The sequence below is a fragment of the Belonocnema kinseyi genome, chromosome 4 (assembly GCF_010883055.1).
Source record: "Belonocnema kinseyi isolate 2016_QV_RU_SX_M_011 chromosome 4, B_treatae_v1, whole genome shotgun sequence".
In the NCBI taxonomy this organism is placed as follows: domain Eukaryota; kingdom Metazoa; phylum Arthropoda; class Insecta; order Hymenoptera; family Cynipidae; genus Belonocnema; species Belonocnema kinseyi.
In genome coordinates this window covers 39010092-39028811 of record NC_046660.1, presented here as the reverse complement: position 1 = coordinate 39028811, position 18720 = coordinate 39010092, and the positions used below count along the sequence as shown (strand labels likewise).

Genomic DNA, 18720 nt, shown 5'->3' with positions numbered 1-18720 from the left:
GAGAGGTATCGAGACCTTATAAGGGAGTTGCAGCGATTGTACCCGGAATATTCTGTTAAAGTAATCGTCCTTATCATCGGCGCTCTTGGAGGTGCCAAGCTTTCACTTGCTAATGACCTAAAAAGTATCCATGCGTGTCAACAATGTGCTAAAACACTTGCGGGAAAAATGCAGAAGGCGGTAGTCCTTGGGTCGCTCCGTGTACCATAGTAGTTGTGACGTTATATATATACGTGGGTTTCGTAGCCCGATAGCCGACCTAGTCGATTAGCCGACTAACTGGCCAGTCGGCTATTCGACTAGAACGTTTCAGCACAGTAACCAATTAGACGTACGATTCATCACATATATTAATAATTGAGATTTCTCATTTGTTTTTCATGGGAATATTCAGAGTGCAAAATAATTTTTTTAAATCCTATTAGATATGTTAAGCTATTCACAATTTAAGTTATGTAGTTATGTGACAAGAAGTGCTTTAGTATGGAAATCTTGAGAAAAAATTATCCGATTCTTAAATTAAACAAAGATGCGTACAAAAGAGCATCTCCTTTTTTCAGTGCTTTTTTATTTAAGATAATTAAAAATGAAATTGCAATCTTTAGAAACCTCACAGAAAATGTTTTTAAAAAAGTTATTGTTTTTTTAATCTTTCATTTTATTTGTGTTCATTCATTATAACAAAGTGTACAATCACGAAAAAGTGACTTAAACAAAAAGAGAAAAACTTTAAAAATCTATTTCAGGTAAAAGCTGGATGATTATAATTAAGAAAACTATACAAAATACGCGAGAAAATTGTTAATTTTATACTCACTATTGAATTTTAATGAATTGAAAAGAATAACCATAATTTTTCGTGTGCAAAGTGTATCCGAGAGTCACTTTTTATGGAAATTTGAAATCTATAGAAATTACGATGATGCTTCCTTGAAGCAACCAATCGCAACAGAACTGGAAGGTTGAACCAAAACTTATGACTTCGTTGTGGTGGAGCTGGCTTTAGGGCAGTATAGAGTTTAAGTACAATAAAAGGAATGGGGTCCATCAGAGATATTATGGAGGTTTAAAATAAATGGGCCCACCTGGGAAATTTTGTATGGAGACATGATGAAATTTCACCTGATTTTAAGAAATTAGAGGACAACAAAGACCCACAGGTATGTAATTGAAAGAATAGATTTAAAAGTTAATTTGATATAGGATCCAACATTGAAGATGCAACACTTTTTTAATCTTTTCAGATCATTTAACAAAATCCAAGCTATCACGCCACTGGATGGTATCTCACAGTGTCAAACTATTAATTTCTCTCTCCATCAGAGAAAATACTGAACATGGGTACGGCACTTATGCATATTTTTGAGAAACTTATAGGAGAATGCGGGACGGGGCGGTAGAGCTTCAAAGGAGATCCGAGAGAGGCGCGCGAGAGTCGAGTGAATCACTAGGCATGTGCAACAGTTGCCTTTGTTTGCCACTCCAGCGACGAACTACGAGGTTGAAGTGAAAAAAAACGAATAGCAAGTTTTCCTAATTTAAACTTTGCACAATTATGTATTTATCATTTTCTACCATTTATTTAACAGTTAATAATTAACTTTTTAACAAATAAAGTATTTCTTAAATACTCTCAGAGTAATGAAACTTTTCGTAGCAGGAGTCGCTAGGTTCCTCAATTTCATTCAAATTTAGTTAAGAGGAGATCCACGAGGGCGCGCTTATCCGAGTCTGAGTTACCTCCGTCATTCACCCTGCGTGCCGTACTCATGATACTGAAAGAAGCTTTCCACGAACTTGCATATCAACCACAGATGTAAATGCCAAAAACCAATTAGGATTCACAATACTATAGGATTAAATATACATCAACAAAAACTTGCATTACAAATACAGTTATAGTAGCTTAGCTAGTGATCCTTTTTTTATTTTTCGGCAACATATTTTTTTCTTTTCAGGATTTTTTTGAAACGTTCTTTTTATAAGTTACAATTTGAGCTTTTTATCGCAAATGTCTAAATTTCCTCGTTGGATTTTTGGTTTTATTTGAGTAATTCTAGACATTAACTTGATTATTGAACGTTAAAAAGCATTTTTAATTTGATTTTTATCTAATTTCAATTTCTTTAATTGTATTAATATTCTACTAATTTTAAATAGAATAAAATAACGTTCTTAATTAAGATTTGTGAAAAAAAAATTTTCCTCAATTTAAAGCAATTCTCGAAATGCTTCGTTACAGATGTAATATATTAACAGATCTTGTATAAGTGTATCTTGTGTGTTGATGGTTTTGTCGTATCTGGATATGTTATACATATTTACGTCACTGATATCTTGACGTCTATGAGATTAATTGCCTTCATTGCGTGGTATTACATACATTGAAGCTATTATTATTGTAAACGAAATATAGAATCTATTTTGAAATTGGGGATAATGCGGATTGTTGACTTGAGGCTGTCCAAAATCAAGGCTTTTCTGCCCCTTGCTTTTTTTTATTCGTAAGTTGTGTTTATTTTTCATCTAAAAATGTTATTAGGATAAATTGTTCATATTTTTCACTACTTAGGATAGTCTTACATAGAATTTTCAAATTCTGAAAAGAAGAGGTCTTAAAACCTTGAAAATGCTCTTACTTTTTGTCGAAAATGACTTGCTAACGAACTTTTCCTTTAGCTTAGGCCTAAAAGACTAAAAATCTACACACTCGCAGCCAGACAGACAGATTCGCGAAAACTTATTTTTCGGATTCCGAAAGCCTAAAAGCATGGACACTTGGCAAAAAAAGAGGGCCATTTGTCATAAATAGAATATTTTAAACGACTACTCCTCAGTTGAATGCAAATCTTTTTTTACAGAAAATCGAATATTGTATGTCATTTAACTTGACTTTTATAATGTTCATTCAAGATTTGATATAAGTGATCTTCAAAATATTCGGTCAGTTATTTTTATTTTCATAACTTTTCACCAGATGTCATAGAAAGCATTTGAATTCAGGTTTAGCGACCACAAGAAAAAATCCACAACCTTATTCTAGCAAAATTGAAGTAGCTAATTCGTCGGAGCAAAAAAGAGAAAAAAAACGAAGCTTGTGATGTATATTATAATCTAACGATATAAAAATAGGTAGATTGTATTCTCTTCTGTCACTGTATTTCACATTTATATTATATTATACGATACAATTCCGTTGTTCTGGCTTTTTGTTAACTCATTTTTATTCCAAAGACTTTTTTATTCTATTTTTGCTATCGGTGTCTCAATTCTTCTTAGCTGAATTGTAAATGATGATCATTGGGCTTGTGTGGAAAAATTTCATGGCAGTCTTGGATCATGCTAATTCCAATACAGTTTCTCTCAAGTCTGTCTATTTACGCGATACTAGATGGGCTCTACACTGGCGCTGTCTGGTTTTTCACGTGTTTGATTCTAACGTTTCTACTTCTTGTCCCAGTCTTGGCGCTATATAGAAGTTCGTCACGAATTTCATTATTTCAGATTTTAGGTAGTTTCAGATAGAATCACGGTTTGAACATTAAAAAAGTTACATACAAAAATGAATTCAAAAAGTAATAATTTTGGAATGAAAGATTTATAAAATTACAACACGTAATTGCATAAATGCTCAAGTAATAATTAAATAGACACTTGTCGCCCGCAAGCATGCGGCAATTTTAATACAACGACAATATTTTCCTTCCTGCGCCCTCCCCGATCATCGTTAAAACGCCCCATGTCTCATATCAAAGGCTAGCTATGTAACTTTATTTATTCAATAATAAAGAGATTTGGTCAAGCGAAAAGCGACACGACGGACGCGCAAAACGAGAATTTCGCCCGAGACACGGATTCGCCCAATCAGGGAATGACTCCTGCACCATGCACGACTTGGAGCACTCGTTTGAAAACCGGTCTACCGAGACCTCCCACCATTGAAATCCCCGCCACGGCGGCACCCATGCTGACAGCTTCGCTCGAACCACTACAGCGGCCAATCGCAAGCCGCCCACCACCACATCCTACCCGACTGGTGCGCTGGCCCAGTCAAAGATAGGCATAAATATAAGTGGTTCACCCCACATTGACGACATAATCAATAGCCGGACACACCAGGTAAAGAACCTCGTCGTACGAACCTTCTCCGCCATTCTACCGCACTATGACAGGATTGTCCATCTTCCGGTGTCGGAAACATCATTTGAAAGCATAAGGAATATGGTACGCCTCGGGCTGCTTAACCCATCTTGTCGCCTCGCTTCTTTGTGCATCTTCAAGGATTGAAAATAAAAGCGCTTTTCTCTACACCCTTATGCTACTAACCGCTTCCCCTGCCTGATACTCCGGTATCCAATATTTTCAATTTTATTCTTTATGATAACATAGCAATTAGCCACGACGGCCTTATTAAACGTAGGAATGCCTTCTCATTTGTTTCTTTTATAAACTGATCCGTTGATTTAAGCACACCTTACTCAAACGCACACTAACACCATAGAAGACATCGCTTTTTACCGGAGACATATTGGTTGTCGTACGGTGACCCTAGGTTGCCGATCAGAAGCCATACTTCTATAAACCAACACAAAAAACATCACCTCTTATCGGGGACCTATCGGTTGCCATAAGGTGACCCTAGGTTGCCGGTCGAAAGGCATACTTCTACTCGACAAACGTCACACCTCACCGGTGACCTGCTGGCTACCACAAGGGTGACCCTTAGGGTGTTGGGGGGAAGTGCATGGACCCATCACCACACTCGGGACTCATAAAAATTATCCTCTCTAGGAGATCTCTTGATGCCATACCGGACGCCTTTCGGGTGTTAATTGAGAACCATAACTTTTAAACGAAGGATAATAGCTTCGAATCAAACATGATGTCAAAATAACCCAGGTGAGTAAGATAAGAAAAACCTCAATCTTTTAACATATTCTTACTTCCTTAATTACCTCTTCAAAAATTGTATGTCGCCCTAAACCTTTTCCTTTCATCTCCCTGACGTAAAAATTCAATCAAAAGGGGAGGTTGAACCTTAACATTCATTTAACGACTACCATATTTCTGGCGTTCAACGTGGGGCAACCTAATCTTCAAGTTGTCGCTAGATAGTGGCACTTGCCCATCATTCTACTATTTAAGTGAATAACAGCTCGAGTGTTGACAAACCTAGCTAATTAAAATGAACACTACAAGGGTAAAATAAATTGAATGTTAACGAAATTATAATAAGGCTCGAACAAAAAAGAACTTTGTTCTGATGTCGTTAATACTCAGTAGTGCAAATAAATTTTGTTTGTTCATCCTTTTTGAAGATTCGAGGATTAACAAACAAAATAAAATAAAATCCCAAGAATGATAAAAAGCGGAATTATGGCATTCCCTGAAATCCAACAATTAGTTGATTAAATTGAAGTTTGAGGTGATTGAAGGAATAGTGAATCGTGAGTTACCACATTTCTGGACTGAATGAGGGTTCGGATGTTGGTAAATTAACCTACCATATCAAAGATGAATTAAAATCAAGCATTATCAAAATTGTAAAATCCCTTTTAATTCGAAATTAAAATTTGAACTTAATTAAAATTAATCAAAATTGTAAGTTGCAAAATGAAATATAAATTTCAACAAAGTAAAAAAGTAAGCTAAAAATAAAATAGTGAGAAAAAACAACTCAATTTACAGAAGGTAAAATAAAATAAACTTATTTTATTTTTGAACTAGAAATTAATGTTGGTCAATCAAATTTGACTCCCACCATAAGAATAATTTATGGTCAGGTATAAATTGTCCGTTCATCCTTTTTGATGTTTTATGGATTAACGGACAAAGAACAACGGATGTGCCTTACAGCAACTGAGATTACCTTGATTCGACCTGAATAACAAGCCACTCATAAATTGAGGCTATTATGGGGACGAAACATTGAATGACCCCAACTCACTTCAAACTTTAAAACTTAAAATTACCTAGATTTGAATATCCCGCTAGGATAAATTTATCGATTTTTTTTAGTATTATGATTATAATTATAATAATTTTAAAATTCATGGGAGTATATTGAATTATGGTTATGATAAAATTAGGCTATTGATGGTATATGATTTATATTACGTTGATTTATGTGAATTCTTTTGACCTTTTTTTTTACTTTCCTTTGTAAAGTTGAACCCTTTATGTTTCAAAATGTCGGAAGAAATGGACATCGAGATACCACCCTACGCGCTATCCATGTCTGAGGACGACCTCAGACGATACTTGGGCGATAGGGGGGAGAAAATATCGGTATTTTTGAACATTCTACGCATTTACGCCCTACGGTCCCTGAGAAGAACAATTTCGGTCCCAGAAGTATCCCAACAGCCGGATTGCGAGTTGAAATGGGGGTTGAGAGATGGGCATTGCTCGGTCAACTTACAAGGGGCCATTGAGGAGATGGTGGGGCTAGCTTTGCTCCATTCTAGGAAAGTCCGGTCGCGCATTGGTAGTGAGGTGGACCCTGACGAGGAATGTTTAGGTCCTGCACGAAGATTATTCGAGTCTCCAGCGAGTAGTATGGGGGGACAAGTTAGAAGTGGGCACACCGCTTTCCGCCATCTTCCGGTGGACTAGCATCCATACGTGTGTTGCTAGTACGTCCTCCGTGTTCTGTTATACACGACCGGTAATGAGATCAACGACTTATACGGCATCGTGTCCTTTGGGCTATAGTGGGGTCCCGGACACCGAATATATTCCAAATCACTACAGGTGTGTAACACGGTCCCCAACTACTCACCAATCCTAATAGTGCATAGAGCGTAGTCCGTACGCGCCATCTTTAGGATCTGAACCAATCCGAACTAAGTCTTTTCAGCAATTCGTTCAATCAGGCTCGGGCCTAATCGATAGGTCTTCGGTCCACAATACATTTGTCAGTGTTGAAGGGGCAGCCTCGGAGCAGGGACACATCCTGTGATGTCGCCGCCACGAACAGCTGAACCACAGCACGGTAACATCCCTTTTCAGCAGTCCACATTTGAATTACCTCCGTCCACCCTACCACCGTATTCTCCATTTTCACACATCTCTTTCAGTCAAGAGGAGCTCTGCCACCTTCCATACAGTACTTCCAATCCAGGGCCAATTATAGGACCGTAGACATAATTGTAAAGAATTGGGGAGTCACATTCAGTAGGGATAATAAGGCGAGTGCAGAAAACCTCTTAACAAGAGTGGACGACGGGCGTCCGGTCTCAGGACTCACGTGTGAAGAGTTGATGATTGGAATTCCATTCATCCTTGAGAAGTTACCCCTGCAGTGGTTCTGATATAACTGTCATGCCTGGCCTGCATGGCAGCATTTCAAAACGGCCTTCCTGATGATCTACGAAGACATCAATTATCAGTGGCATCTTGAAGAACAAGTCGCCGCTTGTCATTAGGGTCGGGATGCAAGGACCGCTGATTTTCTAACATGTTTGCAGGGTCTATTTCTAAAATTTTAACGGCCAGTTACCATGAAAGAACAAATGGAGCGCGCCCATCGTAATCTAAAACCAGATCTTCCAAGGACTATTCGCCGTTTTGAGTTTTCTGATTATAATCAGACAATCACCAACGTAACGTTGGTGGATAAATTAGGCGCTAAGGCCTCGTCACATGGTGAACCTGACTCGGGTATTATTGGTTAAACTGAAAAAAATAATACTAGATCCAATCGGAATACCTATAGAGGGCAGAATCAGGAGGAGACGAGTACGGCGCAGTCCTCAACTGAACCTGATCACAATAGAGAGAGCCCACCTTCAGGGTGGGAATTCCAACCAAAGGCCGAACCACCCTGCTATAATTGTGGTGGCTCTGACCACTGATGAAGAAATTGCTAAACAAAATGAGCCAAGTTTTGTAATAATTGCGGCAAACATGGCCAGATCGAGCGAACTTGTGATTTAGCTCATTGTCAGGGAAACCATTGATGGAAGGCCGTCTCAGGGTCGACACCACTCCTGGTATCCCAAAGCAGACCCTAATTTCTGCTATAAATGACATACCTGACTCAACTCCCTCAACTTGAATTATTCAACCTGATTTGACTCAGAAATTATGATCTGAACCTAAACCTGAATTTACTCAAAACTTACCTTTCAAAAATCAATTCAAATGTTCTCAAAAATTGTCTTCAGAAACTCAGATTGAAGTGAGCTTCAATCAATGAACCTCAACTCTTGAATCGGGGTGGGCGACCTCCCCACCCTCAGTGGTAGAAAATGAGTGGAACCCATCAACCAACTCATTTTTCAAAATCACTCTTTCGTTCTCAATCTGATCCATCTGTAAGTGCTGGACTGTTTAGACTCTTAGACATTCACAGGACGACAGGGCCAATCAGTAAAAGTTCTGCTGAAACTAGACCTGATCGTATGTCAGGGATTGGTACCAATTCTAGACCCTACGTCAGTATAGAAGAAGGGGGTACTAAAGTCCATTTCTTAGTAGACACAGATTCATCAAGAACGTATCTGGGATCAGTAGGGGTACAGATACTCAGTGCGGGTGATTAAAAGATCGATCATTCTAAGGCAGGCGCAGTCATGGTGGCTAATTGCACTACTGAGTCTGTCATTGGCGAGGCGTTCGGTTTTGTTCTCAATTTGCGTGACAAGCAGTTGTGATTGGCTGACGAACAAATAATAAAATTTGCGTTTGAGCTCACGAATGAGAACGACCTTGATACTTGCAAAGGTATCGCCTTTCTGGATGAGGCTAAAAAGGTTTGGTTAGGCCAATTTTTGACGGGTATAATCAAACCAAAGTCCTCCGATTCATCAAAGGAATCATCGGATGTCACCTAAGGTGTGTGACGCGTTGATAGAAGAGGCAAACCGGTTGGTTGAGCAAGAATTAAGTGAGCCATCAAATAGTGAATGGTGCAGCCCGGTGGTAATGGTCCGTAATCCAGATGGTAACTGCCGCCTGTGTATTGATTTTTGACGGGTTAATGAGGTGTCAAAGAAAGATGCGTATCCGATTCCGTTCATTGCGAAAATCCTGGACCACTTAAATTCGGCGCGAAACATCTCAACTTTAGATTTGAATAAGGCCTACCACCAAATCCCTCTGAGTAATAAGAGTAAGCCTATTACGGCTTTTACTGTCCAAGGAAAAGGGTTGTACAAATTCAAACGCATGCCGCTTGGTCTCACCAAAGCTCCAGCAACCTTTCAACGGTTGATGGACAAGGTCCACATCCCGGATATGTGAACACACGTGTTTGCCTATTTAGACTACGTGATCGTCGTAGCTGAAACCTTTGACGAGCATTTGTACTGGTGGAGCGGACTATTACACGCTTGAATGAAGCAGGGCTAACGCTCAGCCCAGACAAATGTAAGTTTTGCCAAATTGAAGTCAAGTTTCTGGGATTCAAGGTGAACAAAGATGGGTTATTGGTAGACGACGGCAAGGTCCATCCCATACTAGAGTATCCTTGACCCAGAAACGTTAGGCAGGTAAGACGATTCGTGCGGGCCACGTCGTGGTACCGGCGATTCATCAAGCTCTCACTCGTCTAACTAACAAAAATTATAATTCCTCTTGGGGGGACGAGCAGGAAGAAGCATTCTAGACTCTGAGAACGGCCTTGGTGTCATCGCCTGTATTGGCGTACCCCAACTTCACCCTGCCATTCTGCGTTCAAACAGATGCTAGTGACTTTGGTTTGGGCGTGATCATCACCCAGGTACAAGACAAACAAGAGCGTATGATCGCATACGCTAGCCGAGTGATATATAAAGCAAAGCAGAGTTACTCAACCACCGAGAATGAATGCCTAGCTGTAGTATGAGCCATTAGAAGATTCCGGTACTATCTCGAGGGGTACCATTTTTCCGTGGTGACTGACAACAGCAGTCTCCGATGGTTGTATAATCTCAAAAACCCGACAGGTAGATTAGCACGCTTGGCCTTAGATCTCCTAGAATATAGTTTCGAAATTTTTCATCAAAAGGTATCGATGCACCAAATGCCGGATACCCTATCCCGTATGTTCGAAGATGGAATAATCGACCATATTGCGGCCATAATGCCTGTCGAGGACGAATGATACCCTAGACGTTGTGAGGCTGTGTTAAGGTCACATGAAAAGTACCATGGGTGCAAAGTGGTAAACGGAGAGCTGTGGAAATATAAGAAGAATCCGTTATTAGAGGATATCATTGACGATTATGACGCTTGGAAACTGGTGGTTCCAAAGAACCTCCAGTCAGACCTAGTGCATACAGTGCACTGTACACCTGAAGCTGGTCATTTAGGTAGGGACAAGACCTACCATCGGGACGCGATTCGCGATTATTGGCCTGGCTTGTTCAAAGCATCACGTCTTTCATTATACTGTGCGAGACATGACAACTCAATAAACCTGAGCAAGTTCAATCACATGGGCTTATGGCCCAGCGAATAGTCCAGGAGCCATGAACAGTCGTGGCAACCGATATCATGGGTGCTTTCCCTCGTAGTTAACAGGGATATGAATACCTATTAGTATTCTAGGACTTATTCTCAAAATGGATAGAGTTAGCACATTTGAAAAAGGCTAAAGCGAAAAGCATGAATACAGAGTTCTTAGAATTGATCATCACCAGGTGGGGAACGCCCAAGGTGCTCCACTCGGACAGTGGCACGGAATTTAATAATAATGCGGTGAATGACCTCGCGGTGGATTTCGGCATTCACCCACGTTAAACCTTCTCTATCATCCTCAGGCTAATCCTGTGGAGAGAACCAATGGGGCTTTCAAAACCATAATCAGATCATTCATTGATCAGGATCATCTAAATTGGGACTTCCACTTGAACGAGTTTCGATTCGCCTACAACACGGCACTACATTGTACCGATCGAGTGACTCCAGCGTTTCCTAATTTTTGGCAGAAGCCCCGTCCGCAAAAAAATATTTGCAGTTTAATGGAGTGGGAGGCCTAGTTGCCACCACCCGACCATTATGTGTCCTGAGCACAGTCCGTTTGTTTATAGAGATTAATAGTTTATATTCTGTTTATTTTATAAATGAGATTTACAATAATATATTTAACTATTTAATTTAAAATCTTTTTTGAATTTAATTTTTTAAATAAAATTATTCGGGAATAAGTTATCGAACGGTACAAATGTATATATGATGTCCGGTTCCATTAAAATAAATATGTAAATTATATAAAATAATATTAAATCTATTCTCTCATTTATAAGACCTGTCATTTACTTTGTACCAAATTATTCCCTCAAACATTTTAATCACAAATACCATTACTTGAGAAAAAAAAATTTCCCTTCAAAACTTAAAATTATTAAGATTGTAGAGGTACAAAGATTCTTTACTATGCAACTTAAGTTATAGTCTTACATATTTTAGTTATTATTATATTTATATTGGATATATGTAATATATTTTTTATTCATTCTTCTAATCATGTTTATGTTTTAAATATTTTTTTCATTAAGGTCTTAAATATTACTAATTTTTTATTAGATACATTAATAATTTTAACAATAAATAATGTTTTTAACTTCTACTAATAATAAAATCAATAATACCAGCAAAAAAATCATAGCTATATATATTCCAAACTACTTTCAAAAAGTATTTCAAAATTCCAATTTATTCATATTATTATTAATATTCTGGGTTGAGGCCGTAACCGCCCCTGAGGCTTGGGTGATCCCGTGGCGTCCCCTTATAAGCCTTAAGCGTGGCCCAAAGCCCTCTCTATAGGGAGAGGAACGCAGCCACGCTGTTGGCTGATATTTCAGACTCATTAATGCAGTAACTGCCTGTGAGTGTCACAGGATTCCCCGCAATCGCCGGGCAGTGACAGAAAATATGAGTAGAAGTCTCATTATTCTTTCCCCGCGGATGACATACGGGACTTTCTTCATCCCCTGTCATATATGTGTGATACCGGATGTTTCCAGGTCCTATAAACAATTTTGTTAATACCTTGACTTCATTCCTTCCAAGCTTGAGTATTTCCTTCGCTCGGTAAGGGTTTAGCTTTGAGCCAGAGACCAACCCCACCCATTCTGATGTTCTTCGGTCAGCCAACTGTTAATATCTGCAAAGACTAACCTACTGGAAATGCCTATAAACGGCTCAGGTTCAGTAGAATTTTCCTTTTCAGCTAGCTTCGCTAGCCTGTCTAATATTGCATTGCCCCTGATGCCGCTGTGTCCAGGCATCTAGAGCAGAGCGACTCGCTTTTCTGTCGCCAGCTTGTTCAGTGCCTCAAAGCATTCCCATAATAAAAGTGACGTGGTTATTGTTCTATTCAGGGCCATTGTAGCAGCCCTGCTGTCTGAGCAGATGCGAATGTTTCTTTTACTGTCATACTCCATTGCCTTATAGCCGCACTGGAGCATGGCCATGATCTCAGATTGTTGGAGTGCTGCGTAGGAACTCATCGCAATTATGAAGCCCATTCCGTTCCTTCTACAATATATACCTGCTCCAACGTTCTCCTTGTTCCTGGAGCTATCTGTAAACCAGTTGTCTCCATCACTGGGCAGGTGTGCCTCACCGTTAACCCATTGCTCTTTCGTCGATAGGCTAACTCGGTACATCGCGTCCTCGCGATGCTGATTGGTATCCGCATAACTGTCGAGCTGCTGCTATTGTTTACCATATTTAATCTCCAGGCCGCCTCGCAGCCACGGCCTTTATGCTAAGATAGAGAGGCCCCAAACCTATGAGTGGCGACTGCCACATATGTTAGCCTGGGTCGCAGGAACGCTGTGTAGATCTACATAAGTGTCTCCGGTTTCAAGTCCCAGCTTTTCCCTATAGCTTTTCTACAGAGCCAAAGAGTGGCTACTAGCTTCTTAAACATATTCTTCAGGTGCTCGTTCCATGACAGCTTCTTATCCCGAATGACTCCTAGATATTTAGCTTGCCCTTTGCTTCGCAGTTTTTGTCCAGCCAATTTCCATGTACTCGTGTTTCTCCACTTGTACCGTCTGGTGAATACAACTGCATCCGTCTCTAAGTCTCGTTCTCTAAGTCTCGTACTCTAAGTCTCCTTTTCAGGCAACGATTGATGCGTTTTTTCTCATTTCGGGACTGATTGGGTACTCTCGTTTCCAAAATAAAATCAAAAAAATTTGTAAATATTTATATATAGGTTTTGAGTGTCGCTGAATATAAATCTAAGGTTGATTTGATCATATCTGGTTATCTGAAGGTCATCTGAGGTCATTTGAAGGTCGAATTCGGAAAAAGGCTCATAAAATCTGAAAAAATTCAAATGTAGGTTTTTGAGCATGCTGAATCCGATTCCGGCGTCGTTTGACCTTCGTGAGTTCAAGGTCAAGGTCATTTGAAGGTCAAATCAATAAGGTACTGTTGAACAAATGTTTAAAAAAATTAATTTAGAATCATCTTTAGTTTTTCGTCTATATAGAAACTGGAAATATTAATTTATCTTTATCAACATTAGCTGCTGTAAATTTCTCGAAAGTAAGGCAGCGTACTTTCTTATCAATATTATCTGCTGTAGATTTCTTGAAGGAGAAAGCTTTGTACCCATAAGAATGGTATATCTTTAAAAAAGAAGTGGGCTCTCTTTGCCCTAATATGGTAAAAAATACATTTTTTATAAATGTCCACATATATTTGCGGTTATCAATGAATGTTTGCGTGCGTGTTGTGTGAATCTGCGGATGCATGGCTGTGTGGAAGTGCAGATGTCTAGATGTTTCGATGTATGTAAGCGATTATTTTTCACCTGTTGCCTCGACCAGTCGTGTGACGATGACAACTGCCCCGTAAGGGGATGTGTAGAATTATTCGCTCATACGCTAGTCGGGGTATCGAGCGAAAGAAATTCTTAAGCTCGGAAGGAAGGAAATCAAAATCCTAACAGAAATGTTTATAGGACATGGAAATCTGCGGTACCACAGACATAAGATAGGACTTGAGGAAAGTCCCCTCTGTCGCCTGTGCGGAAAGAACAATGAGACTTCTACTCATATTCTCTATCACTGCCCCGCGATTGCGGGGAAACGTGTAGCACTCACAGGCAGTTTCTGCATCAGTGAATCTGAAATATCGGCCAACAGCGTGGCTGCGATCCTCCCACTATGAAGAGGACTTTGGGGCCACGCTTAAGTCTTATAAGGGGACGCAACGGGATCACCCAAGCGTCAGAGGCTGTGACGGACTCAACCCAGAATATGAAATGATAATAAAAATGCGCCATTTGGCTTCAGATTTTTATTTTTTCAATTTTGTAAATGCTATAACTCTAGTAATTTTGTTTTATCAAAGAAAGTAAACAGGTAGAAAATTAATATTTTTTTGTCAAAAAATTCAGCCTTTCGGTTCAAAATAAATCTCTTTTAGTTAAAGATTTAACTTGTTTTTTAATTTGTCTTTTTGATTCAGTTCACCTGTTTTTTATTTAAAATGAAAATCTTTTATAGGTTGGAAGTGCAACTGCTTCGTCCATTAATGACAAAAAGTACGATTTTAGCAAATCCTCCCAAATCTCAAGTCGTTTAGGTGAATTTTTCGGTAACCACTAAATTGACAAAAAAATTTAGTCTGCAAAAATTAGGTGAAATGCGGGCGGTCGAAGCGTTTGAACCCTAACAAAGGGGGGTACGTTCTTTCGAGTTTTAAATTAAAAGTTTTTTTTAAATTTATGCACAGAACCTTTGATTGGCATTCATATAAGTGTAAAACAAAAGAAACATTTTTTACATAAAATTTAACTGAATTTCAAAAATTTCTAAATTTTTTAAAATCTGGTATTTTTTCAACCTGCCATCTTTCAAATTAAAACTTTTGACATATGTATTTTTAAATTGCAATTTGAACAAATTGAAAATTGGCCCTCTGACCCGAAAATACTGGAAAAGAAGAAATATCGTCTTAATCGCAAGGTCGGAAAGAAAATAAAAACTTAACCTGCAAACTGACAAAATTGCGTAAACGATTTTACCTCATTTTGACACAATTCGCACTTTTCTGGTATTCAGTGTAATCTGCCTTGTCACTCTTAAAACGGGATTACACTTTTTTATGAAAATAAAATCAAAACACCCAAAAAGACGATATTCTCTCTGCAAATCACATACGTGGCCCAAAGTGGCTTGCAGAGTGGCAAATGTATTTCTAGTAGTTTTTCCTAATAATGCAATTACTCTCAGTTTCTCTCTGCATTTGCATCTAAATCCTGAAAACACTCTACAATTTTCTTCTTGTATAATATTACTCACTTCCAAGAATAGAGGACTCATCAAATTTAATGCTACAAATCCAGTCTAGCAAAGGCTCGTCTGAACCTTCAGTGAGGTAGGACTTGTTTACAATCCGGATCGCGTACGAATATTTACTACAACGCATGGTATTTCATCTTAGCTACCGCAAGCGCAACAAATCCTAAACAGTGCTGTGCAAGTGTTTGGTGAAGAGATAGTGCGGTTGCACTATCTCAACTGTGCACCTACCCAAACAACGATGACCTCTTACTACAGCAGTGGTATCTCGGAAAGTGATAGAACTCAAAATGTATAAACTTCCTCCCGATATGAAAACCCACTAAAAGTATCCTACGCCAGAGTAACACAGCAGTATCACTTCCCCAAGGGAGATCAAGCATTAGTAGCAAATACAATTGAAGGTTTAACAATAAAATATTATACTCTCGTCATGAGGATAATCGTCATTCCAGCTAATATTTTGTTCGTCTCAAAAACTTCCAATAGTAGAATTTGTGTCTACTTAAGTAAACGAAAGCTTGTTGACAAACTCACGGAGACAGGTACGAAAATAAACATAAATTAAACGTGCTGACACTTAGACCAGTAATATTGAAAGCCAAAAGAATAATTATTGCTAACTTGTGTCCCATCAAACCGCATTACATTATCGAAGATAAATTTGGGGATCTCAATATTGCTCCTGTTTCTTAAATTACTTGTATCAGTGCAATCATCAATGATCTAGATTACGCACAAGCAATGAGCTTTAGACGACAAGTACATATGAACCCTGAAAACATAACTATCCTTCCATAAAATATGAAAATCAAGTATGATAACACAATATACTGGATCTACTTTTCCAACGAGAAAGCTATTTGTTTCTTATTCCGAAAATAACGACAGCTTGCTCAATTTCGCCTAATCCAAAATGTAAACAAGGACTCACGCACAGATGTATTGAAAACAGGCAAGCTACTCAAAATAAGAATAATAAAAATATGGACACTGCGGAAACAGAACCTGCATCATCTCGCATGCATTTAATGCCATCTCCAATTACACCCAACAGTACAACATTCAAAAGAAAGTACAGCCTACTCCTCAGCTCTACACTGTCCAGTCATGACTATGAGCAGGCTAAGGTGGAAAACTCAGCAAACCCCGTCGAAGACGCTACGTTAATTAAAGTCTAAGAAAAGCGCACAAGGAAAATATATATAAAAAGCCATGTCCGCTTGATTATGAAGAATTAGCATCCTTTCTCAGAGTATCCTGCGGAAGCCCGAACATACCAGAGGTATAGATTATCACACGCGAAAAATTCTTTCAATCAAATACAAACTCGTACTTCTCGATACTCGTAATGAAATGTACAGCACTAGTGATTTGCCCACAAAGTGGAAAAAATCATATGTACCTTTCATTCCGAAGTCTGAAAATAAAGGTTATAGGCCTATTTCTCTGACCTCGATGTTATGTAAGCTGTCCTAAATATTATTAAAAAATGAATTTGAATGGTAGATTGAAACTCAAAATATACTACCAAACAGTCAAAGCGGATTTCGTAAGGGGCAATCATGTCATGAAAATTTATTAAACTTAACTATCGACGTTCAGACAGCTTTAAACAAAAAGAAAGATATGTTCGCAGCGTCCCTAGATGTGAAAGGTGCGTTCGGTTACGTCAAAATTAAAACACTACTTAATAAACTTGCAAATATTGGTTTCCTTCTATATTCTTCAAGTTTATAAGCTTTATAACAATGGAACGATTGCTGACATTTTTAAAATATACTAAACAGCGTCACGATATCTCAATTGGCAAATGACATCACGCTATACTCTAGTAATCTATTCTTACTGCAAAAACCCCTCAATTAAGTTGAACAAAATCTTTCTGAGATAAACGTTTTTCTCGCCCCCAAAAAAACTATATTTATACATTTTAATAACAGAGACATTAATCCTGGAAAAGCTGTAATTAATCTAGATGTTTTAAGTATTAAATCCACTGAATACACCAGGTTCTTTCCTATAATTTTCGATTACAAGCTTTTATTTGACCTAGAACTAAACGAAATAAAGTCACGATATGCTCGAGCATCTAACATAGTTAAATACTCACAAAGAATCTGGTGGGAATTCTTACCATTGACCAGATCCATGTAAGATCGAGACTGACGAAAATACTCCTTGCAGAATCCAAACTGCCGTCAATTTTCGAAAGAGCTAATTTTCTGTGTAATATGTATACATCAAAAATCTTATAGAACTAAAACTCATGAATGAAACATACTGTCAAAAAGCACTATTCACAAACAAGAAATAGGAAAAGAAAAAAAAAACTGTATGAAACATGTATTGTAATTGTAGTTTGCTTAAGTAACAGCATAATGAAGTCAGAAAACTATAATATGTATGTACACGATATAGAATAATTGCAACTCCAATCCCGTTCAACAGCATTACCGATTTAAAAAATAATCAACATATAAACATAAGTCCAATATCTAATGACTTTGACTCTCTCGATACAATAGTATTCTATACCGACGGGAATAGAAATCTATCTGCTCTGTCAACTGGTTCGGCGTGCGTCAATCTTTAAAAAAATATCGTGACTAAAAGAAGTCTAAACAAAAAAAGCATCAGTCTTTACGGCGGAATGTGTCGCAGTAAGAAACGCACTTGACCATATTGACAATATTAATACAAATCTTTATCTGTACAAAAGTAATCTCAAATAACAGGTAATAAAATTGCAGATACACATACAAAACATGCGACAAGCGATAGTCCAACCTATTCAGATAAACTGCCATTTACAGACCTGAAAGAGCACTACAAACTTAGCATGCAGACAAATACGAAAATGTCATTCCTAAATACAAACCTCAATAAGGGAGAAACATATTTTCATCTTTATTACAGAGACTGTGACAGGCCTTGAGCCTATAAAAAAATCTGAATGTCTCTCTCGCAAAAGTATTTATGACAAATTATCCCAGCTGTTCATTTTCATTCATCTCTCAGAATATTGATCATATATTGTGGAGTTGTTCTTTATACTCCGATCAAAGAGCAGTGTTGATTTTCCAGGTTTCGAAAATAAATCAGCAGCCTCATTTCTGTATAAAAGCTCTAATTAAAGAGCCCAATATTGCAGCGTGCTTATACATACTAAATTTTCTTTAAAACTGTACATTACGCATCTAGATTATATTCAGTGTAACAATCTCTCACCCATTGTGAAGCAAATAAATCTGTAAATGATTTGAAAGCTTTCAATAAAAAAAATTCAGTCCGGGATTCACCTGTAATATACTAGGCAGTCTGATAAGTCCCTGAAAAATGAAACACGGAGACGTTTTTTTGGCCAAAGTCGGTTTTATTTTTCAACATACACTCCTTTTAGGTCGATACAGCGAGTCCAACGATTTTCTAACTTTTTGATACCGTCCGAAAAGTACTCGATCGG

The 18720-nt window shown here is 38.2% G+C and overlaps 1 long non-coding RNA gene across 1 annotated transcript in view; it reads right to left on the bottom strand.

Annotated features, from left to right (window-relative positions):
• Window positions 1-17560, bottom strand: part of LOC117170575 — a 20019-nt gene extending 2459 nt beyond the window's left edge. Inside the window, exon 1 of the long non-coding RNA XR_004466823.1 lies at window positions 17392-17560. This is a non-coding gene — a long non-coding RNA (uncharacterized LOC117170575). The remainder of the gene's footprint in view (window positions 1-17391) is intronic.
• Window positions 17561-18720: the final 1160 nt, after the last annotated feature.